The sequence below is a fragment of the Hyaena hyaena genome, unplaced genomic scaffold (genome assembly GCF_003009895.1).
Source record: "Hyaena hyaena isolate Hyena2069 unplaced genomic scaffold, ASM300989v1 scaffold_94, whole genome shotgun sequence".
Lineage (NCBI taxonomy): Eukaryota > Metazoa > Chordata > Mammalia > Carnivora > Hyaenidae > Hyaena > Hyaena hyaena.
Window position 1 is genome coordinate 320562 of NW_024080726.1, and position 25328 is coordinate 345889.

At 52.5% G+C, this 25328-nt stretch overlaps 1 protein-coding gene across 1 annotated transcript in view; it reads right to left on the reverse strand.

Moving 5' to 3' along the window:
* The window catches only part of DISP3 (dispatched RND transporter family member 3), a 50850-nt gene extending 32803 nt beyond the window's left edge, over positions 1-18047 (reverse strand). The window contains exon 1 of the mRNA XM_039235031.1: positions 17998-18047. The gene's annotated coding sequence lies outside the window, so the exon portion shown is untranslated. The remainder of the gene's footprint in view (positions 1-17997) is intronic.
* Between the last annotated feature and the right edge of the window lie 7281 nt (positions 18048-25328).

A 25328-nucleotide genomic window follows, 5' to 3' on the forward strand; every position in this document is an offset into this window, starting at 1 on the left:
GAAGGCAAAGCAGAAAACTTAAAAGGGAGAGAGGTCTGGAGGAGTTGGAAACCGCTCCCGTAATATGCAAGGGTCCTATGATGAGATCATTAAACTTCCCATTTGTGATGCCCTAAAGCCTTCCGGCCGAGGGGACGCTATCTGCTCCAAGGACCAATTTGTATTAGCAGGAACTCCTGAGTGTGAACCAGAAGCAGCTCAGACTCACCCCATGTCCAAAGGGTAGAACTAAGTTTGCATGTAGAGGCGGGGGGGGGGGGGCAGGTGGGAACCTCGTTCCCACTCCCAGCCTTGGAAGGAGGATGCTGATGGCAATATGGTGGAGAGGGAGAGACAAGGGCCACTTTGCCTCTTTTCCTGTTGTCCATCTACCCTGTCCCCAGCCTCAGCCTACCTTTCAGGATAGGGAGTTTATAGTATGCTGATATGTGAGCGGGGGTCCAAGGCCAGGATTCTGGGTCACAGCAGCACTTCCTGAGTGATTTGGGGGATCCTGCTGTCCCACCAAGAATGCCACTCCCTTCCCCAGGAGGCTAACACATCTTTCAAGATCTTGCTCAAGTGTCACCTCTGAAAAGAAGCCTTCCCAGATCTGAAGCCTCCAGCTAGCTGTCTAAGCTTCTCACCACACTTAGGGGGTAAAAATTACTTAGGGGCAAGGAGGGAGAGCAATATAGTAGAACGTTAAGAGCTAAGGCTTTGGAGGCAGACAGATCTGGATGCTGATCCCAGCTATACAATTTAGGACAGGCAGTGCATCCTTTCTGACCTTCAGTTTTCCCATCTGGAAAATGGGGCTAATAGTACCCATCATAGAGGTGGTCAGATGATGTACACAGCAGGCTGACCATGGTGCCTGGCATGTATCAGTGCTTGGGAAATGACTGCTTCTGTTCTCTTATACTCTGCTCCTCCGCCAAGGCTGTGCACTCCTGCAAGACTCACACGGCTCATTGCATTTGCCAAAGATGATCCGAGTAATACCTCTCACGTCATGTGCTTTTCTCATGGTATGACTGAGACTTCTCCCATCAAGATGTAATGTCTGCATTCCTTCCGCTTGAATCTGGGGACATGGGGGTTGTGAAGGCAGCAGAAGTGGCTCTGAGATTTCTGAGGCTTGGCAAAGGGAGAGGCAAGCTCCCCCCTGGCTTTCTTGGGACACTTTGTCCTTGGAGCCCAGCTGCCATGTGGGCAGGAGGCCCAAACTAGCACAGGCAGGAGCATGCAGGAGCTCCTGCTGACAGCCAGCATCAACCATTGGATATGGGAGTACAGACACATCTGGTCATGTAGTAACCCAAGCCTTCATGTCTTCCCGGCTGAGACCCAAGTACCATGGAGTAGAGCTAAGCCACCCTCTCTTGTACCCTGTCCTAACCCACAGAGTCTATGAGTATAACACATTGGTTGTCATACATCACTAAGTCTGGGGATGATTGGTTACATACAACCAGCAACTGAACAAGTATAATGGATCCCTGTCCCCTGTGTTTGACTTTGTGCCCTGCAGACATTTTCTGGACTTAAGCGACCAAAAAATTAGGCACAGCCATTCTGCCTCCCAATGAGCCCCACAGCTAGGTAGACATGAACTCCAACAGAGCAGGGACTTGACTGTCATATTCCCTGCTGGGCTTCTGGGTTACAGATATTTGTTGAATAAGGAAAGGTAAAGGAATCTCTGGAGAATCTGAGTTAGATAGAACTTCCCCATGGACAGAGGATAATCACCAAACAATATAAATGTACAGCCGAGAGTATGGTTTCTTCTGCCTGGGGAGGATCTTGAAGAGGGTGAAATGGACAGGCGAGAAGTGGACTCGATGAGTTCTTTGTCTCTCACGCCTCCCACCCCCATGCTTGTTTTCTCTGCGTCTGAAAAGAAAAGCTGCCATGTGAGAAATGACACCAGATTGGTGGCCGACCGCCATGGCTGTAGGCCTGGCTCAGCCACCAACTTTCTGTGTGGCCCTGGCCATGTCCATCCCCTCTTGGAGCCCTGTCTCCCCCATCTGGCACTGGGATGGTAAAGACTCAGGTGCCTCTAGCGGTGACATCCTCCCCCGCTCCCCGAATTGCAGAGCCAACAAGGGTGGGTAGGGTCTGAGAGACCCTCATCAAACCCAAGGAGGCCCCCCTCAGGCAAGTCAGTGTGCCTGACAGCAGCGTCTCAATGGGTGACCACCTCCTTGGGCCGATTCACAGGGTGGGCAGCAAATTGCACATTTATTTTCCTTTCTCAAATGATGGAAATTGATTAGCCTAGCATGGTGCTCCAGCTGCTCCATGGAAAGGCGCTAAGGACAGCTCCATGGGATGGTCATGAGCCAACTTCCATTATGCCTTTATGGTCTTCATTACGGTCGGGCTGCTCAGTGACCAATGCCCTCTCTCCTCTCCCTTGTCTCTCTCGGTCTCTGTCTTTGTCTCTGTCTCTCTTATACACACACACACACACACACACACACACACACACACACTCAGAGGTGGTCAGAATTGAACTCTGGGCCTCCCAGGGGTTCATGAGCCAAGATCTCCACAAAAAAGGTCTCCCTTCTCTTGGGAGAAGCAAGGGGGGCAGCTGCCTGAAAGGGAACGGCAGGCCCTGGGGGCCTCGGAAGGAAGAAACCTGGCCCAGTGTTAAGGGCCAGGCATGGGGCAGTCCAAAGGCACATTTGAACACAATCTCAATATCATAACAGAAAAAAAATTCCATGTGTATATGCATTAAAAAAAATAACGCATTTACAGTGGTTATCTCTGGGAGGAATATGGGTGATTTTTATTTTCTCCTTTATACTTGTCTATTTCCAATTTTTCTGCAATGATCAGGTGCAGCCTTACTTTTAGACAGAGAAAAGACTGTTATTTAAAAATAGAATGTGTGTGCACATGTGTGGAAGGGATGTTGTGAACAGCCTTCAACTCTTTGAGGAGTTACTATAATAGCGCCTGGGAGGAGGGTTCTGTCCCCAAAGGTGAACAAATGCAGAGGGGTGACTGAGCGGCAGCATGAGAGACCCTGATGAGAAAGCAGAAGGGGCTGGGAGAGAGGCAGCTGGCAAACGGGCAGTGAGTGTGCGAGTGGGGACATCTCCTACTCCCCTGAGATGAAGAGAGGGGACTTCTATTTTTTTTAAGTTTATTTATTTTGAGAGAGATAGAGAACAAGCAGGGGTGGGGCAGAGAGAGAAGGAGAGACGGAATCCCAAGCAGGCACCACGCTGTCAGCGAGGAGCCCTAAGCAGGGCTCAAACCCACGAACCGTGAGATCATGACCTGAGCCACAATCAAGAGTCGGAGACTTAACCGACTGAGCCACCCAGGTGCCCTGAGAGGGGTCTTTAAAATGAACAGGGAGGGGGCACCCGAGTGGCTCAGTCCTGTCCAACTTTGGCTCAGGTCACGATCTCATGGTTCGTTGAGTGTGAGCCCAGCATCGGGCTCTGTGCTTACAGCTCCAGAGCCTGGAGCCTGCTTTGGATTCTGTCTCCCTCACTCCCTGACCCTCCCCCACTCATGCTCATGTGCTCTCTCTCTCTCTCTCTCAAAAATAAATAAACATTAAATTTTTTTTTAATGAACAGGGAGCAGTTCATGTCCCAGAAGAGGTGTCCAAGCATAGGCAGCCCAAGCCCTTTGTCTGAGGGAAACAGACAAGGCAAAGAGAAGGGACTTTACCCAAGATTGTATTTCGGTGACAGAGCCAGGACTCTTGGCTTGAAGGAGTGCTCAGTCTGCTCCCTCAGCAGATTCTGGGGGGAGGTTTTGGCAGTCCCCAGGAACAACCAGGCCTGAGGAAGACAGCACGTGCCCCCAAAGAGCCAAATAGGGAAGTGACATCCAAGGTTTAGGGAAAGAGACGTTCTTCAAGTCCCCAGCCAGATGGACTTCCCCCCCCCCCCCCGCCCCCTGCACAGAATGGGGCTTTGGTGGAAGGCAGTGCTGTCTCAAAGAAACCCTCGACCCCCTCCTCACTCTACTGCAGAGTGGCTCCCAGGGATGTGGCCCCACGCCAGAGCCTGCCTGCAGCCCTGGTTATACCATCCGTCCTTCCTGTGATGGGTGACAGAAATCTTCCTTCTTCATTCCCTTATCCCAGCCAGACTATTAAAATGTATTTTAAAAAATCACATTAGACATGCAGATTCAACTTAAAATACATATACGTATATATAATTTAACGGCAATTAGGAGCTAATCAGCTTTTTCTTCCTGTCTTGGGGTGTTTTGCCTCCCTGGTGCAGCGCCGATCCTCAGAAACATCTTGGGGTTTTTGATTCTTCTACCCTTCAGTTGAGAGGTGTGGGTGCAAGTTTGAGGCAAAGGGTCCAATTTTCCCCTGACAAGAAAGTGGGGACATTGTGTCTGCTTCCTGGTTCTGGGTAGGCTCTTCTGGTGAATTCAGCTCATCTGAGGTGGAGAGGGGCAGACAGATCCCTCCTGGGCAGCACTGTCCTAAAGGCTCATTTTCCCTCAAGAAGCCCTGGCTATGTGCCTTCCATCCTGAATCCCCAGCCCTTCTCTGAGACCTGGGCACTCCGTCTCGGGTCAGGATGCTGCAGAAGCATTGGAGCCATGGTGGTAAAATTGGAGCCAAATCACACAGATGGGGTGAAGCCAAAAGCCCAGCTTACTCAATGCAGAAACTCTGTCACCCATTAAGATAATCACAATCTAATAAGTAGCTGTGTGTCTGTGATGTACAGTCCTCTATCCACCCCCCCCACACCCCCCGCATACACCAGCCCTGCAAGGGAGGCAGTAGGAGCATCCTCGTTTTACAGAAGAATAAACAGAGAGGTTAAGTGACTCCCTTATGGTCATCCAGCTAATACGGGGTGACACTAGAGCTTGAACTTCAGGTCTACAGGTCTTCTTAAAGGAAGTTCCCATCAGTATCAGAAGCCCAGCCTTCCCTCTAATGGGGAACATGGGTGTGGTGGTTACCTTTGTGTGGCGGGGCCATGGGATGCCCAGACATTGGACCAAACGTGATCCTGGGTATGGAGCCTGAGTAAAGCAGAGGACCCTCCCTCATGTGGGCCTCATCCCATCAACTGAAGACCTGACTAGAATAAAAAGGCTGGGTAAGACGAGGCTTCTGCTGACTGCTGGAGCATCGGTCTTTTCCAGCCTTCAGACTCCGCCTCAAACATCGGCTCTTACTGGGTCTCAAGCCTGCTGGATCTTGGACAGGAACTTATATCATCTGTGTTCCTGTTTCTCAGGACTTTGGGCTCAGATTGGAACTACCGTCGCCCCTCCTGGGTCTCCAGCTTGCTGACTGCAGACCTTGGGACTTCTTAGTCTCCAAACTGATGTGTGCCAGTTCATCTATCTATCATCTATCTATCTATCTATCTATCTATCTATCTATCTATCTATCTATCTATCATCTACCTATCTACCCATCCATCCATCCATCCATCCATCCATCCATCCATCTACATCCGATTGATTCCATTTTTTTTCTAATATAGTTTTCTCAGAGGGAAAGCAGCTAGATGCTAGGGGTCTTCCTTCAAGAAGTCCCATGTCCACCCAGAATCTCAAATGAAAATGACAAAAGAGCCAGGGAATGCCCTCCAAATCCACAGAGGGAGGAGGTGGTTAGGAGGCTCTCAGCGAGTGTCTGAACCCTTCCGTCAGCAAGAAGACCCTCCACCTACCACCCCCATCCCTCCCCTCCCCCAGCCCCCAGGAAACCTGGCTTTGCAGCTGTAGCTGAAGCAAGCACCTGTCCCTGCCCCCCCTTCAAGTCCCCTGCCCCCCTAAGAAACGCCATCCTAATTAGCTAAATGTGCCAGCAGAGGGCAGGAAGTTCAGAAGGCACACATGACCACTTCCCACAAACCAACTCTGGCCTCATTTATCGGGAGGTAGGAGGGATGGGAGAGAGGGAGTCGGCAGGGGCTCTGCGGTGAGCCTGTCCAGGCCCCGTGTTCCCCAGAGCAGGGCAGGCTGCAGGGACAGAGCACATGAAGGACAGCTAGCCTCCCGCGGTTGACAGCTGGTGAGGAAACTGGGCACTGACTCGTAAGCCCAACAGCTCAATATATATCAGGCAAACAAGCTTTGTTCTGGTCAATATATCACCCAGGGAAGGTCCCAGCCAGCACCAGAGGAATCCAGTATTAATGGTCACCAGAGCATTGCCACCTTCCCCATTGTGTGTTCTCTCTCGTGGGCTCAGGGGAACAGAACTGGCCTCCCCAACACTAAGAAGGAGCTGGGCCTGATTTTGGGGGGGGGGCAGTGGGGAGCTAAGCATGGATTTTGCTGTCAAATCCACCTGGAGTCCAACCCTGGCTCTACTGCTGGCTGGGCACCTTGGGTTTCGGTCTCCTCATCTGTGAAATGGCAATGGTGACACCTTCTTGCTGAGTCACAGCTGCTGGTGTGATCATGATGAGCCTCAGAGATGGGGAGAATTCCAAATCCTGCCCCTGCTCCTGAGCAGGGCTGTATGTTGGCCAGAGCCGACTCCTTCATTCTCGACCACCTTGACCCTCAGACTTTAACATGGGCCATTCACCAGGTGCCCTTGTTCAAATGCAAACTTCTGGGCCAGATGCCAGATCCAATCATTCAGACTCTGGGGGTGGGGGCCCAGGAATCTGTAGTTACACCCCCTTCCCCACATATTCTGTTGCAGGTGGTCCAGGATCATTCCTGGAAAGACTCCGTGTCCTGGGCACCTTCCCCAGCTCCCAGTGGCTTCTTCCAGCAAGCGGTCTAGCATTTGGGGTTCCCTTTCCTGAGCTCACACTTTGCCTCTCTGCAGGCTTACCACACCCCCCGCCCTGAGGATGGACTTCAGGCTCACTCCTCCAAGCGCCTCTTTCTCCAGCTACAAGGAAGGAAGAGATGATGGCATCTGGGCTAGGAACAGGACTTTATGTCCAGAAAGAGACACAAATACGCCGCCCAGATCTGTCAACCAGGTCTTCAACCAGCAGTGAAAGAAAATAGAAGGCCAAGGGCTTACTGTCCGGCAGAAGCTATGGGAGGGGCCTGGGCAGGAAGCTTCACATCCACCAAGTACTGCTGTGTGCTCAGCGCTGGGCATTTTACTTATTTATGTCCTCTCTGGTCCAGCCTCAGCTCTCTGAGGCAGTGTGTGGGGGTGGGGCAGGCCCAATGTCAGAGCCCATCATTTTAGCCTCTGTGCTCTCCTGCTGGGAAGAGTTCCAGCTGCCCCACTCTAGCCGCCCTCCCCCACATCTCTTGCCACCTAGGAACTCAGAACTCACAGCCAGGATTCATCAGTCCCGGCCCCTGGAGCCCTCCAGGCAACCTGGGCATCTCTGAAGAAAAGGCAATGAAAGCTTAATAAAACCAGCAACATTTACAGAGGCCATAAAATTCAGCCAGGCCCTTGCTTGAAGGGTCAGAAGGCTCCTGAAAACCCTCACTACATGCTTTGGCCAACCTGTCTACCTCCCCACCATCTCTTCCCCACTCCCTGGTCCCAAGTCCTGGCCGCTGTCTGGACTTCACTGTGAGCCCGGAGGACCCACAAGGCCCAGTAGCCAATCAGCTCCCCAGCCCCAGACCGCTAGGTTAATAAAAAAAATGAAAAGATCCCCACAAAATACGACCAATAACCATGGCCATAAAAGCCAAATTGGATTCCTTCGTGGATGATGAGCCTGGGGTCCTTCTCTGTCTCCGAGACCTGATTAACAAATACGTAAAACAATTCCCCTGTCATCTCTGGATCCAGCCAGCATTCCCTGCGGCCCAGCGGTCAGGGACAGGGACCAGGCAGAAGCAGGAGATGCATATCTAGGGGCAGTAGAAGCGACCCTCTGGCCCTCGGAACTGGTCTGCTGTGTGACTCAGAACAAGTCACTTAATACCTCTGGATGGTGGTCCCCCATCTGGGGAGAGATGCTCTCAAGCCCTCCCGCTTTGTATTCTCAGCCTCTGCCCAAGAAGGGGAGACAAAGAAAGGGCAGAGGGCTCCCCTGCACCCCATTCAGATGCTGTTGTATGACTGGGGGAGGGGCAAATGCAGGGAGGGTCCTGCTGTGACAGCAGCCAAGCAGCCTGTGCTGGGACACAGCAGGTGGCCACCTGTTGGTAATTAGCTCTGGGGGACACTTTGGAGACTGGATCCCTTCCCACCTCCCAAACAGCCAGACCACATCTGCGGGTCCAAGGACATTGCAAGACTTTTCTCAGCCCTGCACCCCAAAAGACAAGCGTGGGGGTAAACTGGAACATAAAAGATAAAAAGCACATAAGACAAAGTGCTCAAAGCACAGAGAGGCCACCACGACTGGTTTGGGATGGAGCTCCAGGAAGGCTGTACCCCAGCCTGACTGCCTGGAGAAAAAGGGGGAACCTTTAGAGTGAATGCTCCCTCTGAGCACTCTGAGCTCCCCCAGTCCCTGCTGCCAGGGCCAAGGAGGGCCAAGGAGGCCACCACCGGCTGAAAGCTCCTCAGACCCTTGCATCCCGAAGACAGAGCCACCCCTCTCCCTGCCCCTGCCCCTTGCATCCTAGGGGACTGGATGATCTTGAGTCTACACAGCATCATATATCTGGTAGATCATTTTCATGTGAGTTTTCAAGTCTTAGGAATTATTTCCAATTTGCAAACAAGAACTGAGGCTGAAAGAAGTAAGGGGATTTCTTTGAACCGGATTTCTGATAAGCTCAGGACTCTTCCCACTATATTGGATTTTATTTGAGTCTTACATGTTTGAAAATTCTCCAAGTTCTGGAGTCAGCCTTCCTGGTCCTGGCTGGTGTGCACTCATGTGAGCGCCTTCTCGCTCTCCCTCTGTCTCTCTCAGTGTCTGCACCCCCCGCCACCGACAGGGTCATCCTGGCCACAGTCTAGGCACAGCTCAGGCCCCAGGGAAGGGAGGAGAGAGGCATCAGGGGCTAACAAGCGAGTTCATTGGCTTCAGTGTCTAGGTGGAAATGTTCCTTCAGTGCCCACACAGGTCAGTGGCTCCAGGGAAGGGCTTCCTGGCTACCCTGATGATTGACAGCTCAGGTGCCTATAGTGGGGACTGGCACAGAGGCCCCCAACAGGGTGGGGAGCCTGACACTGACTCTCAGCTGCACCCCACACCCCGTGATGGGGCAGCTGTCTACAGAGACAGGAATTAAGGGTCCAAATGGAAGAGCAGTCAGAGCCGCGGGCCCTGGGGTAAAGAGCAGATCTCCAAGTATCAACTCTGCTGCCTTTCCCATAAAAAGTTTGGGAGATTCAGGGCCCCAGGAACTAACTGTTGCTCTCAGCTCCAGAGGCCATAAGAGACCCCAGTGAGACTTCAAGAACCTGGACTCAAGAACCCTAGTCCCTTTCTGCCCCACCCCCACTCTGCTCCATGGTACAGTGTCGTCCTAAGTCAGTGGGAACTCCCCCCAAATCCTTCCACAGTAATGGGGCTCTGTCTCCTATTTGCTTGTGATCTCAGGTTAGTCTTCCTTCCTGGGTCTCAATTTGCCCTTTGTCAAGTGGGAGGGCTGGACTCAATGAGCTTTTAGATACCTCCTAGTTCTGTCATTTGGAGACCCCAAAGGGCCAGGACCCAGAAGTGTGACAAGAGAGAAAATGGGGTGGCTTAGAGCTGGGAGAGCAGCTGGGAAGGTAGAGAGTGCTACAGATTTCTCAGGGTCCTGGGTCGGCAACCTCCATCAGCTTTGCAGCCTGTGGGTTCCAATCCCTGCCATGGCCAGGAGCCAGAGGAGACCTGTGACCGGAGGGTCCTGCAGAATGGGGTGCTGGTGGGGTCTGCAGTGAGGGGGCAAGGTTCAAGGATTCAGACTATCTCTCCCTGATCCTGTGCTGAAGGGTGTTCCAGGGGACAAGAACAGGTCCCTTCCCTTTGTCAGTACTTGGGGTCAGGCTCTAGATCAAGGTCCTGGCTGTCAAAATCTGCCAGCCCCACTTACCAATTCTACATTTACCCATTCATTCATTCATTCACTCATTCACTCACTCATTCATTCATTCACTTATTCATTCATTCATTGTCTTAATTCATTCACCTATTGGTGCTTGCTATAAAATAAAGTCTTTCTAGGGCGCTTGGGTGGCTTGGTTGGTTAAGCATCTAACTCTTGATTTCAGCTCAGGTTATGATCTCACAGTTTGTGAGTTCAAGCCCTGCATCAGGCTCTACATTGACAGTGTGGATCCTGCTTGGGATTCTCTCTCTACCTCTCTCTCTGCCCCTCCCCTGCTCTCTCTTTCTCTCTCTTAAAAAAAAATAAACTTAAAAAAATGTTTACAACAGTAAATTACAACTAAACTAAACTAACCTAAAAATAAAATAAAATAAAAAACTTCCTGTTAAATTACTTTTATCTTGAACTCCTTTCCTCCAGAAGGCTCTATGAACCTTCCCAGCCCAGGTCTATTCTCATTCTCACTGATGCCCAAGAGTGCCTCTTGGCTGACATGTCCCTGCTCATCACAAATTCCTGGCTCTGTTACTCTGGAATCATCTGCTCAAAGCCTCTGGAAAACAGGGTCAGAAAGTCAGGATCCCTTGAAAGGAACGTGCAGATGCTGCTAGACTGCAATGTTCTTCACCAGTCAGCTTTTTCCCAGCTTCTCCGGTTCAAGTTCACCAGTCAGCTTCTTCTCAGCTTCTCCAGCTGAAGAAGGGAAGGAGGGGTCTTCTCCTCTGGGCATTGATCCTTTTCCAAAGCCTGACTTCTCCTTAGCTTAGCCTAATGTATCTCAGGCCGGGATGGCAGAGAGGAACCAAAACCAACATCCTGCCTTTGTGAAGCCACAAGATGAGGCTTTAAATCCAGCAAATACTTTTCAACCAGGGATGTCACACATGCAGTCATGTCCAGAGGGATTTAAGTCCCAGCTGTGTCTACATGGCATGAAAAGGGGAAGCATCTGGAAGAAAGGCAGACAAGTCCTGCCAATCTGCCAGATGTTGCACACATATGGGCATCTGAAACCTGGCCTGCTTGGCTGTGCGGCAGTCAAGAAGCAAGCAGTCAACCCATATCCCCTTGTCAACCAGCACACAGCCCCGGTCCATATGTACAAGTTGCTCAGATTACTGAAGAATCCGGAAAGTATTTTGGTTGCAATCTTTAGAGACCTAAGTCAAGTTAAGGTAAAGGCCAAAGTAGGGTCTTGGTTATCGACTGTGCTCAGGCGTCTGTGCTGATGCACTGAGGCCAGCGTGCCCATGTCTCACTGCTCCAGTGCTCACCAGCAAGTTAATTTGTCTCTCTGTGCTCCACATTTCTCATCCTTAAAATGACATAATAGTAATGCTTTGGGCCGCCCGGGGGGCTCAGTTGGTTAAGCGTCTCACTCTTGATTTCGTCTCAGGTCATGATCTCACGGTTCGTGGGTTTGGGCCCCATGCTCACAGCACAGAGCCTGCTTGGGATTCTCTCTCCCTCTCTCTATGTCCTTCCCTAGCATGCTCTCTCTCTCAAAATAAATAAATAAGCTTAAAAAAAAGAAAATCCTTTAAAAAATAGTAATGCTTTCATAGGTAAGGTATGAGGATGAAATTATAATACTCATTAAGTCCTAAACTCAGTGCCTGGTAAGCAGTAAACATTCCAAATATGTTGGCCATTATTAGAATCATTGTCATCGGGCTCCTGGGTGGCTCAGTCGGTTGAGTGTCTGACTTCGGCTCAGGTCATGATCTCACAACTCGTGAGCTTGGGCCCTGCGTCGGGCTCTGTGCTGAAGGCTCACAGCCTGGATCCTGCTTCAGATTCTGTGTCTCCCTCTCTCTCTGCCCCTCTTCCACTCATGCTCTCTCTCTCTCAAAAATAAATAAACATTAAACTAACCACATTAAAAAAAAAAAAAGAATCATTGTCATTATCAAAGTGGTCACTCTGCAGAACTCTCCTAGCTAAGAACACAAGAACACCCCCAGGACAGTGCAAAGGCCAGTATGAGGGGGGGGAGGGACACATACTCCTCCCCCAAACATCTCAGGACCATCAGTCTGCCAAACCCTTTGCCCAGCTCAGCCCCATTTAAGCCGCCTTCCCCAGAGACAAGAAGATCTCCACATTCTCCTCCATGATAGGAATGGCTTCCAGCTGGCAGTCATGTGTCCTCCAGTAACAAGGTTTGGCAAAGGACATGTTGTCCAAGTGCCAGTATGTGTGTCGAATGCCTCAGGCAGATGGCTGGGCGGGGACAAGCCTTCCCTACAACATCCCATCTTCCAGCAAGACATCAAGCTAGGAAGAGCACTCAGGTGTGCTGCAGGCACCGCCAGTGGGAAACTTTCCTCCTGATCCTGAAATGACTGCTTGTTTGAATCATGTCCTCTGAGCCCCAAAGGACAGACACCTGGGTTCCTCTCGTACTTCCTGTGGGGGACCTAGAGGAGCCATCACTTTCATCCATCACCTCTGCTCCAGGGAGGAGATGCCGGGCAGGGATGGGAGACTGGTGACCTCTACAAGGACAGAGACAGGCTTTCCCACTTTTGTACCCAGGGTCTGGCACACAATGGGTCTGCCCAGTTAGACACTTGTGGGATGCAGGATTAAGGAGAAGGCTTTTTTTTTTTTTTTTTTTTTGGCAGAGGAGGTTTAAGCCTCTGGACACTGTCTCCCAGGACATCACTCTCTGGTGCCAAGGAGCCTGCCATAAGAGACCTAGATGACACCTACTAGTATCCGAATCCAAGCCAGTCCTCATTGTCTCCACCACCTCCTCATTTCCAACAGTCAAGTTCACTGCATACAGCAAGACCCTAATCTGCCTTGTGACGGCTTTTTTTGAATTTCCCAAGTTCCCATCTGGTTCCCTCAGAAGGGAGGAACAAAGGAAGGAAGCAGGATGCCAGAATCAAGGGCATGCCTAGTGGGTTCATTCCCGAGACCCTACACTTCAGTAAAGTCCCCCAGGGGACGGTCCCAGGACCCTGCGCCAGGCTCCTTCCCTCCAGGATTTGGCAGAGACACAGTTTCTGTTGGCACAAATGCCAGCAAGCGTGACAAGACCTGGAGGGGTAATATAAATAGCCTGCTGCTGCCCATCCGCTCCACCTTCCCCTCGGCTTGGGTTCCAGACTTTCCCCTTCCTCACCCCCAGAATAAACCTGCTAATGGGGCTTCAGTGGGCTCCCCCTACCTCCTGGCTAGCTGTGTGACCTTGGGCAGGCGAGTCAAACTCTCTAGCCTCAGCCCCTTCAGCTGTGAAGTGAAAGAAGAACACCTACCTCCCAGTGTTGTGGGCATTACAGCAATGAATATACGTAAAACATTAGTATAGCACCTGGTGTATGATCAAAGTTCTGTATTTGCTAGTGTTGTCGTTTATGATGATGCATAGGTGGGGACCTGAGCAGGTCGGCGGTGTCAGGTTTGAGCTGGGGGTGCAGGGTGTGGAGGAGAGGATTTGGTGCAAAATGCAGTGAAAGCCAGCTGCATTTCACCCTGTGCTTGGAAGAGAAGTATTATCTTTACTGCCTGCATCAGCTCAGCAACTTCACTGAGGCCACTTGGATGCTTCCCATATACTCAAGGAGGCCAGCCGGGCTCCCTGGCATTCAGGCTGCACCACCAATGTGCTGCATGATGCTGGGCAACCCATCCCCTCTGAAGTAAACTCCCTGTCCGGAGCCCTGACATCTCACAGAGGTAAATGTTTTTTTCCTAGTCCAAGTCTCACAGAGGGCTCCCTGAGCCCATCCACAGGCAGACAGATTTGGACTCCCATGGTTGGTGACAGTCCAAGATGCAAAGGCAAAGCCCCCAGTTCCAGCCTCGGAAACCCATGCCCCCTGAGAGATGGCCAGAGCTAAACTCAAGGGACAGCACTGCCCTTCACCCTTCACCCTTGGTGGGGCCAGCAGAGGAATTTACATTCTTTTGAAAACCGGTGTGTAAATGGTTTCTTGACAAAAACTGTTCATTCAATGAATGAATGAGTGAATGAATGAATGAATGAATGAATGAATACTAGGAACAGTGCAGAGTACTGGGCAAAATAGGGTCTTTTGCTTTATTTGATTAAAGTCTGACTCCCAAGTGGCCTCTTTTAGGTGCACGGCTTTGGGCAAGTCCCTTCACTTCTCTGAACCTTGATTTTCCCATTTATTAAATGGGAATAATGATCCATACTCCAGGAGACGCTTACAAGGTTAAGTGAAATAGTATATATAAATGCTTAGTAGGTAATCAACAAATGGCACCATCATTATTAGCATAGTAATTTGCAGCCTGCTGCTCCATTTGTAAGGCAGAGGACTGAGGCCATTAGCCTTGAATGATGGCAATTTCCAAAGAGCTCCGATGCCCGCACATGTACACGTTAACTGCAGCCCTCCCACCTGTGTGTCTTCCAGCTGGACGGAGCAGGAGCGGCCGTCTGGTCTCTCTGTGACCAGGCAGGGAGCTCTCTCACTGTGGGAGGCTCTGACACCTTCTCTGGGCTATCCCAGCAGCATCTGTACCTCTGGCTTTTGTGGAGCAGCTAGAGTGTGAGCCGCGCTGTCTGCCCGTGAAATGCGACTTTCAGAAAACATGCGTATTTGTGAGTTGGTGCATGTTTCTATTTTGGGCCGACACTGCCCTCTTTATTTATTTTCTCTGGGCTTTGCATTTGGAACCTAGCTTGGAAGGGTGTTTTGACAGACTTTGACAGCGCTCCAGCTCCTCTGGCGGGAGACTTGCTCTGGTAGGGGAGGAGGATTTAAAATGGGCCTCAGCTAGGGCCCATTGACAATCAGACACTCCGGGGCCTCACTGGCCCAGCCCTGGGTTTCTCCATATTTCGGTGGGGGGTGTAGTAGAAGAGGTTCAGGCGAGGAAACAGTTTCAAAGAGGGGGAAGAAACCCTAAGAGACTGATCACTGAGCTTCCAATCATAATACTGCTACCATCATTATCAACACCAGTAAGGTTTCTATCAACTGCTGCACCACCACCACCATTTTGGGGGGCCTATTTTTATGACTGAGTGTGGGCTGGAGGACTGCCCTTAGGGAAACCAACTCATCTTTCAGCATCTCACTGTGCTCATCTGTAAAGGTGATTTTGCAGTAGTCAGCTCACGGGGCTGTAAGAAGTGGCCGCTCAGTCAAATGGTAGCAGGGACTGTCTTGCCTCCTGGTCTCACATCTTGACCAGCTGCCCATGGACAGCTGACTTGGTCAAGTCTTAGGGATTTGGGGCTGACTGCCAAGACCCTACCCACCAGGCAGGCCTCTAAAGCTGCTCTCAGAGAGTCTCTCCTCTGTGGTCATTGATAACCAGCTCAGAGTTGACCTTAACTCAGGGAAGGAGGACCCTCACTCAGACAACTCCATCTGCCTTTGGATGACCAGATGAGTGGAAGGGGTGATGAAGAGACCAGAGAGATGTTTAAATGTTTAAACCGTCAGACAAAAGAGCTTAAACCATGATTCCAAGGCTCTGAGGGTCAGGAGATCCAGGTTTAAGTTCCTACTCTTCTATTCATTCATTCATTCATTCATTCACTCACTCACCCACTAAGCATCCACCAGCAGAACCAGTGGTTCATGCAGAAGATATACTGACAGTAGAGTCAATGTCCACCCCAGTGGGGACTGCACTTCAGCAATGTGACCTCAAGAAAATTACTTGACATGTCTGGTCCTATAAAGGAAATCGTCTTAACATCCATTGCTCAGGGGACAGAATGAATTCACCAGTGGTGGGTACTTGGGGCAGGGGGGAAGGTACCATAACCCCTGAGGTTAGAACCATGGTTTTCAATCCCACCCACACCCAAGAGTGAATTGATGTTCCACATTACTAGGACCAAACAGGGACTCTTGAGCGTCACTTCAGCCACCCCTGCACCGATGGGAAGCCTGAGGCTCAGGGAAGGGAAGTAACTTGCTCAAGAACACACTGGAAAACTGTGGCCAAGCTGAGACTAGAACCCAGGTCTCCCCACTTCCACTCCAGTTATTCTTCTACCACATCACACTGGGACTCTTCCTTTTCCAATGGAGTTTCTGGAGTTTAAGGGCAAGAGCAGAAGAGGTATCAAAGGGCAAGCCAGAGCATGGGTACTGTATGCTTCAAACTCCCCATGGGCTGAGGGCTTGCTGTGATTCCAGAACAGAGGAATTCCAGCCCATGGGAGAGACTGTGGAGGCTCTGGGACATCCAGCCCTAGAAACGTTCCCAGGGAGGGGCTGGAAGCCGCTGAGGCCATGGGCAGGGAGAGAGGTGCTGTCTGACTTTCAAAGGGAGGGGAGTGGAGGCATGGAGTCCGCCTGGAGAATAGAGTCAGCTCCTCCTAAGGATCAGCTGTGTCCATATGGGAGCAAAGAGTGACTGGGTCAGACCCAGGCTGAAGGAAAGTTGGGGAGAGAGTGAAGGCAGCTGGGAAAGGAGGAATTGGTGGGAAAGACAAAAAAAAAAAAAAGGAGGGGGAGATACACATGGAGAGGAGAACAGAGCAGGGAAACAAAGAAAAAGTGCAAGCAAAAAATGATGCAGAAAGAGGGGTGTGTACCCTGGTTGTAGGAGATTTGTCTGGAGTATGTATGAGGAAGGGGGGCAGGCACGGGGGTGGTGAGCAAAGCAAAATGGATTCTGAGCCTAAAGCCAGGATTCTGTGAAGGCCAGACTTCTGCCCAGATTCCACTGGCCACAGCCTCTTTCTTCCGTTGGGCAGATGCCTGGCTTCCTGCTCAGGTCTGCATTGGTGGAGGGGGAGGGAGCGGGTAGCTGCTTCTCCCCTGCTCCCCACCCCCGCCCCGCCCCTCCGGAAGTGTGTGTGTGCACGGGGAGCCTGAGCAGCTCTGTGAATCACTGGGCACCCCTGTGAGCACCCAGGGGGGAGCTCTGGAGTCTGGGGCTTAGTAGGATGTCGGGGAAACAGGAGGATCCGGAGTGAAGATGCCCGCTGGGATGCTAGTGCTTGTGCGAAGACCTGAGTGTGTCCACGTGCGAGTGGATCTTCCCTCTGTGTGCGGACTGTGAGTGGATGTATTTTTGCGTGAGTGGACTATGAATCTGGGTGGGGGTTGTTTGTGGGTGGTCTGTCGATTTGTGTGAGTGTGAGCGTGGACGGTGGGTCCGTGAGTGTGCGCGGCGGGGGGGTGGGGGGGTGGTGGTGCGGATGGGTCTCCAAGGCCGCCTCGCGGCGCTGTCCGCGGTGCTGACCCGGGATGTGGAGGGGAGGGGACCTGCGCCCAGCCTCAGGGGGACCCCGGGAACCTGGCGCCGGCTGTTTAGCAGACCGGAGCCGAGGACAGGAAGCCTCCAAGTCTTTCTTGGAGGCGCCTTCCTAGTCCACATGCGGGTCCCCCCCGGGGAGTTGGGAAAAGTTCTCCCAGAGGTGGGGTTGGCTCAGGGGACTCCGCGCCACTCGCTCCAGGAATCTTACCCCAACACAGCGCTCGCTACTGCCCCGCTGCCCACCTCACCTCCAGCTTCCCTCGCGCTCTCCGCAGGGCACGGGGACCCTATCGCGCTGGGCTGCCCCAGAGCTCCCGCGCGCCCGGCTGGACCTGCTGCCGGGTTAATTGCTTTCCAGGACTCGGTGACAGCATGCGTGCACTAAGGTAGGGAGTGGATGGAGAGGAGGTCATTAACCTTTTCCTCCCTCGCACTCTAGCCGGGCCGAAAGCCCGATCCGGGGCGGCTTCAGACTGACTCAACTTTTATGGAATCAGTCATCCACCAGCGAGGACGAGCAGGAGGTGGGAAGCCTCCCCGGAGATCGGAAGCCTCGCCGACTGTGGACATCAAACTAGCCCGTGCAGAACGAAGCTGCCCCGGCCCCGTGAGGAGTTGGTGCGGAGCTGGGGCCTGGTCACGGGGGGCAAGCTCCGGGCTCTGCCCACTACCGGCTGGCTTTCCCGGGGGGCGCCAAGGCCTGCACCCAGGGCTGGCTAGAGAGCGAGAGAACTTCACACACAGCCCCGCGCAGGCCGGTATAGGAGCGGCGCGGAGGGCTTGTCCCTCCCTCTGAGTGATGCACCCCCCAGCCCCGACCCGACCCGGATGGCGCCCAGGGGCCGTCGCACTCACCTCGGCTGGCCAAGCAGAGCTGGCTGAGCCGCGGGCGCGGGAAGGAGGCGCACCCGAGGGGCCCGGGGCTGCGGCCACCCCGCCGTGAGGACCTGTCCCCTCGCGGGAGTCGCAGGGTGAAGCTCTTCGTAGCTGCAGGAGGCCCGGGTTCCCCGCTCCGCTCCAGAGAGCGCAGACCGCGCACAGCCTGATGCTGATCCAGGTCCCCAGCGCGCAACCCGAGCGCTCAGCGCCGCCGCTGCCTTTTATTCGCCGCCCGCCTTTGTTTGGGTCCCGGCTGCTACCACAGGGTGTGGGGGTGTCCGGTGCAGGCTCTAGAGTCGCGTCGCCCCCTAGCTACCGGCGCCTCAGGCCTCCACGCCGCCTGGCTTTGCGTCAGTGGCCGGCAAGGGCTTGCGCACCGCCGCGCACTATCGTCCCTGGAGCCCGCCGCCAGGCGCCGCCGTGGCCGCCGCTCCCCCTGCGGGAGCCGCGCGGTGGTACAAGCGGGCTCCGGATGCCAGCGGGAGGGGCTGCAGGCGGCGCAGCGACCCCTGGGGGTCGATCCATGCCTCTGCAAACCGCCCAGGCTGTGCCTCCCGCCCCGCCCCCAAGTTTCGTAGGTTCCCGGGTCTCTTCCCCGCCTTCGCTCCTCTCCGGTCCGCACGGCTTTGGCAGATCACCAGCCGCCTGGACACTCTCGGGCATCCCCGGGTCTCCTCCGGAGGGAGCTGCCAAACCCGGGCTCCTGGCGCCGTCCCTTCTTCCCTCCTCCATTCACCTCTCTGGCACCGGAGTCCAGAGCCACGCCAGCCCCTGGGACCGGGCATCCCTCCAGTTTTAGCACACGGTCGGCCACAAGGAGAAGGGACTGGGGAAGAGGCCAGTGCCTGGCCATTTCTCTTCATCAGCGCTCCGAGAGCACTGGCACTGGTATCACCAGGGGAGAGCAGAGGACCTGGCTCAAAAGCCAGGGAGCTGCAGGACCCCAGATGCAGGATGGAGAGGTTTTCACTTACGAAAACCAGAAAGGTGTGATGGGTGAGCCAGGAGTTTATCGTACATCCTCACACTGTGTGCTGAGAGGAGCAGAGAAGACAGAGATGGGGGAATCACAGCCTCTGCCTGCAGCAAGTTCCCAGCTTAGAGGAGAGATAAGAGCACCGGAGAGTTCTAAAGTGAAACACCAGCCCCCTGCACCCACACACAGGTACTCAACCCATGCCGGTTTCCTCATCTCTAACTTGAAAGCTCTGCTTGGAGCTCCCACTGTCACTCATCTGTCATTCCTGCTGTCTATGGTGTGCAGTCCCAGGGAGCTGTACCTGCTGGCTCGCTGCCAGCTGGACACATTGGTATTTATGACCGTGAATGCCTTGAGAGCTCATCTATGCAGAAGCAAATGGCCCGAGCCAGTGTCCCTGCCCCGGCACTCACTCCCCATGTGCTCAGGATCCTCAAGGGAACCATTGCCAGACTGGCCAAGCCTGTTAGGAGACTCCCAGTGGCTTCATCTGGCCTTGAAGACTTTGGGTTGGAGGCAGCTCCTGGCTTGAAGGGTGCCACTCTGAGTTGTCAGGGGAGAGAGACAGAGATAGAAGGCCTCTCTTGAGAAGTGGGGGTGTGTGTATGTTGCTACCCCAAGATCAGAGGCCAGATCTGACGTAGGGGCACAAAGGAAGAGACCCAGCACCCCCCTGCACACTTCTGGTGTCTCTTGCCACATCCCAGAGAGAAGCTAGAAAACGCGGAGCCGTGGGACAGGGTGGAAGGAAGGAGAAGGAAGGGGGATAGACTGGTTTTTAAGGGGGTAACACGGGAGACACAAAGTGTGTTCCCAAGCCCAGCTGAGAGCAAAGGGTTTTCTTTGCTGGGGGAATGGCTTACTCTTCTCGTCTGGTTGGATGGCTGCTTGCAGGAGCTTGCTCAAAGTTCTCTAAGGCTCCTGCACTGTTCCTCTCAGTCTGGCAGATCCACAGGGAATGCCATTGTGTGCCCCATGGTGCTGAGCCACCCTCAGCCCACACTGGGGACACAGTCCCCTCTCCCCTGGGAAAGATTTTCAATGGTTTGGAGTCCCAGCTTCATGCCGCCTAGCTAGCCCCAGCTGTGGCCACCGTGGCCACACCCTCCCCCCAGCCCTCCCTGCTTGGGGGGGGGGCCTCCAGATGATCTCCAGTGGGGGATGGGCTTGCTCTGCCCTTGTCCAGGGATTTCTGGGTACTGAGGATGCAGAGGCGGAGGCCGTGGAGTGGGGGAGGAAGTGGGGACGAGTGTGGTGCCCAGGAACACTGAAAGGATGCAATTTTCCCAGGCTATCAGCAGAGTTTTAAAAATGCAAATGAAACCGGGCCTTTGAAATATGCCTGCCATAAAGTGGGGCTGGTAGTGGCAGCCGGAGCTGGCGCGGGTGTGGAAAGTCATGAGAAGCCTCCTCGCGAGGCCTCATCCTCATCCTTCGCCCCACTCCCTACGCTACCTGCAGGATGCCTGTTTATGGGGCCACTGGGGATGCTGGAGTCAGAGATCCCCGCCCAAACTCAGGACACCTCCCTGAAGCCTCCTTGACCTCAATGATCTGCCCAACAGAAAGGCTGCAGGGAATGAGATTCTGGATCCCTGAACCCTCGAAGCCCCCCATCCAGGGCTGTCTGCTGGAAGTTCTTCCTGGGTCTGATTTAAATGCCTCTTGGTGCCGATAAGCAGCTTCCCTTATACTCTATCTTCACGACTAATTGAAAAGCTTCTTTTGTGAGGGGTTTGAGCTATAAAGGGCTGCTTTGTCCTTCATTCCCATTCTTTATTTCTATTTTCATTTTCTCTCTAACCATGTCTGAAGGAGGGTTCTGAGCAGAGCCTCTGACTCCACTACTCGCGATAAAACTGTATTTCTGTCCCACCCCTTACCAGCTGTGTGACCTTGGGCAAGTCACTTCACCTTGAGGAGCTTAGTTATTTCGTCTATAAAATGGGGATAGTAAAAGTACTTACCTCATTGTGGGGCGCCTGGGTGGCTTAGTCGGTTAAGCGTCCGACTTTCGCTTAGGTCATGATCTCGCGGTTCGTGGGTTCGAGCCCCGCATCGGGTTCTGTGCTGACTGCCAGCTCAGAGTCTGGAGCCTATTTCAGAATCTGTATCTCCCTCTCTCTCTGACCCTCCCCTGCTCAAGCTGTCTCTCTCGCTCTCCTAGAAATAAATAAAAATATTTTTAAAAAAAGTACGTATCTCATCGTGGTGTTTATAAAAAGTTTATTAGATGAGTAAATCTCGGTGCACAAATAGCATTTAGCACAGTGTATGACACAAACCAAGCTCTAAATAAATGTTAGGTGATGATGATGATGGTGGTGGTGGTGGTGATGTTTACCTGTTGAGCGAGAGATCACCAGGAGGTGACCATAACACTTCTCACTTCTTTGCCCCATCGTCGGTGAGGTGGACTGTGTACAAACCATGTCCTCTCACCAGATGGTTGAGTGGCTGAGGGGAGAGTAAATGGGGAAGGTTGGAAGTGTTTATCCTGAAAAGTATAGTAGATTAAAACCGTTGCTCCATTGTTCCAGCATCAAGGGGAATTGAATAATTACATTTAAAGGTAATTCTCTCTTCCATCTGCTCACACTCTGATTTTGGAGCTCTTGGTCTCAACCTCCCGTCTCACCTTCTCCAGGAAGCCAGTGATTAGAGGCAAGTGAACTAGGGTGTGTTAGAAAAACCTCTAGATATAGGAGTCTTTTACTAATTGTATGACCTTGGGTAAGTCACTTCATTTCTCTGAGACTCAGTTTGCTCAACTGTAAAATGGGAGTATAATGACCTGTGTCTGTAATATGCCTGCTAGTATCTTTCAGCTGAGGTGGAGCACAGATTTACAGATAACAATCTGATAATTAGTCATATATATAGTTATATGTTGTTATAGTTATATATAGTTAGAGATAAATAGAATGATCAACCCTCTTTCCATGACTTACAGGGTTGACTGCACTCCATTTGATATAATGGATGCAAAAGAGCTCAGGAAACTTGCCCAAGTTCATGGTGAATGAATTTCTGACTCAAGGTCATATAGCAAGTTCTTGGAGGAGTTGGGTTGGACCCGGGGCCTCCCTGGGTTCAGTCTTGAGCTTCTCCCAAGGCACCATCTTTCCTCTCCCTAGTCTCCTTCTTCCTGGAGCTATGTTCAGGAGGTGGCTGTGAGTTTATTGGAGTTACAGGATAGAGGGGCCAATGATTCAAGAGAAGAGAGAAAGGTGTTGGGATGGGGGTACCTGGGGAGACAGGGTCTAGGGGGACAGGGCAGATGGCAACCCTCCCCTCCTGCCTCCAGAATTCTGCAAGCAGCCAGAACTACCTTCAAGGAAGCAGACAGCCTGCGCCAGAGTGAATACAATCCAAGTTATTAATTGCCTGCAACAGTTAGCCCTAGTGCTTAGGCCTGCGGACACCTAGGCTCTGAAAAAAAAAAAAAAAAAGTCAATTACAGCTTCATCAATATTCACTTTGCTGCATAATCCTCCCTCAACACTAAAGACCACCCTAACCTCCATCTGTGTTTCTAGGGGGCCTTTGCTCTGACTCCAGCATCAGGAGAAAACTACGTCTTCCTGGGCTTTTCAAGAGTGGAAATGATTGAAGGGTTAGACCCAAGGGGGCATTACACATAGCAGGGCCAAAGCCCTGGCAGGGAAGAGCAAGACTGTGCCAAAGATCTGGACAGTGTGGCATTAGCCAAAAACTGTCCCATTGTGTGGGAGAGAGTATAGCCTCCAGGTTGAAGGGTTGAAGTAGGTTCCCTGAGGGTCTTATTGTTAGTAGTGGCAAGGGAGAGATCAGAAATACACCCCAATATAGTCAATACTAGCTTTGTGGCTTTGGGGAAATCCCTTCATGTCTCTAAGCTCATTTCCTCATCTGAAAACTGGGGACAGTGGTCACACCTCTCCACGAAGGGAGATTTAGGGAAATGCTGTGCAGAAGTGCCTAGCCCTACAGTGGGTGGCACGGAGTGAGCTGGAAATAAATAGGAGCTATTTTGTGCTATATGGACACAGCCCTGGCAGGACATTCCATGCTTCCTGTGGGTCCCCTTTCCCTTGGCAGGGGAGCGGAAGTGGGAGACAATGGGGAATGAGGTAGATGGGGGAATTGGGAGACCTGGATACTGAGCCCCAGGTTTGCTCTAACTTACACTATGGTCCTGGTGCCCTTCCCACTCTGGCCTCTTGTTCCGACCCGACAAATGAGGGCACAAAGCAGGATGAACTCGAGAGCCCCTCTAACCAATTTTTTAGGAGGGAGTGAGGAGAAGGAATGAGTTTAGAATGGGTAGGAGGCCATGGGGAATATAGAACCCCCAAGTATTCAAGGGTGAATGTCAGCAGTGATCAATGTAATGGACTTGTTCCCCCAAGAAATAACAGTTACATAAATAGTTAGCCTAGAGTCACAAATCTGTTGGTTCTGTATTCACTAAAGAAACCGCTTACCTTTTATCAAGACAGGGAATAAAGAAGATCACCTGGGTCAGAACCACTTGGGAGAGGCTGAGTAGAAGTTCCCAGCACAGTCCTGATTAGTCGGGTATTTCAGGACCATGAACAGTGGCAGATGCCAACCTCCAAACACCTGGGCCAAGGTTGAGGGGAGGGCAGAGGAATGAGGGATATGGCCTCGGCCACTGCGAAGGTGCACTGCTCAGTGAGAGCAATGCTGAGGTTCAAGAACAACTCGGTTGTGCATGGTGTGTGTCTCTATCCAGCAGGGTTGCCCAAGTGTTAGAGAGCAGGGTCATATATGGGGGCTGCCTCCCAGCCCCTTCCCAGGAGTATCTAAGTATCTAAGGTGCACCTGCCTGTGTGTGAGCTCTTTCATGACTCAGCACAGAACTCCAGCCCCATCTCTCCCGAACTACCCTGACCCTTTGTCCCTCTGGCCTCTGCTTCCTGGCACAAGTTGGCCAGTGCCTCCCTTTGCCTCAGTCAGCCTGGCTGGCCCACTGGTGCCAGAAGCCAAGCCAGCTTTAACCCTGACCACCAGGCTCCATCTGGGTCTCAGCAGCGACAACAAGAAAGAGCTTTGCTGGCATTTTCCCAGTCAGAAATCTGCATGACTCTGATGGGCTGCTCCTGCGCCAGCTCCTACCCCAGCACATCCAGTGTGGGCAGGGTGGGGAATGTTCTGTGCCAGGGAACTCTGTGGCCAGGACCCCTGGGCTGGAATGAAGGGCTGGTAAAGAGACCATCAGTGCTCAGGCAGTTAAAATACCTTTTAGGCAGCAAGGGATGCTACTGACAACATCAGCACCATTAATAATTAATGGAGACCATTTGTCGAGTGCCAAAGTCCATATATGCATTACTTCATGGAAACTCACCTGCCCCAGGATGTGAGTAGGTATCATCCTCCTCACCAGGGGAGGCGACTGAGGCTCAGAGGGTAAGTTGCTTCAGGTCACACAGCAGGTAACCCCAGGACTCAATCCCAGGCAGTTTGATTCTATAGCCCAGATTTTTTTTTACGACATTTTTCAGATGGAGAAACTGAGAGTCAGAGAGGTGAGGGACTTGGTTAAGGTCACAGAAGAGTCAGTGATGGAGAAGATTTGAACCAAGATTTGCCCGATGTCGGAGATACCACATTTGTCTGTTCCACTCTACTGCTCCCTGATGATCCAGGTCCATGATCGGTGCCCACTCTCAGAGCCTCCTACTGTGGCACTTGGGGCTCATCCTTGGTTTAAAACACAAGTAAATTAATCTCCCTGTTCTTCCTCAGGGAGGTCACTGCCTCTCTCTGAGCCCCAGTCTCCAGAGGGAAACATGGTAAGACAGAGCTCACATTCCAATGGGAGAATTGCTTTGTCTGATAACATTCTCCCACGGAAACTAGAAAGGGCCATCGTCCAAAATGGCAGGACAGTCCCCAGGACCCAGGAGGGCAGGGTCAAACTCATCCCTTCCAGGATAAGATGCAGGGGCCAGGGCCGCTGGCTGGGGACACGCTACATGGCTGCCATCACCGGACAGCCCCCAGCTTCTCACTTCTGAGGAGACTGAGGCCCAGGGCAGTAGTGTGGTTGCCTGAGGACAGCACTGTCCCCTTTGGCCACCCCTCCAAGGCTTCTGTGTCCTTCCCAACACCTCTGAGTCCTCATTTTGCAGCTGAGCACGTCTGGAGACAGCTGTTCTCGCCGGCATCCAGGACCACATCTGGCAGATGTAGTAGCAGGACGCAGGAGGAATGCATGAATGGTCTTAATGACCACGTTGGGGAGCACCCCCGGCCAGGCCAGCATGGCTGGTTGTGCCTGGCGAGCTTGACTGGTAGCAAGTCCCCATCCCCTCTTCCT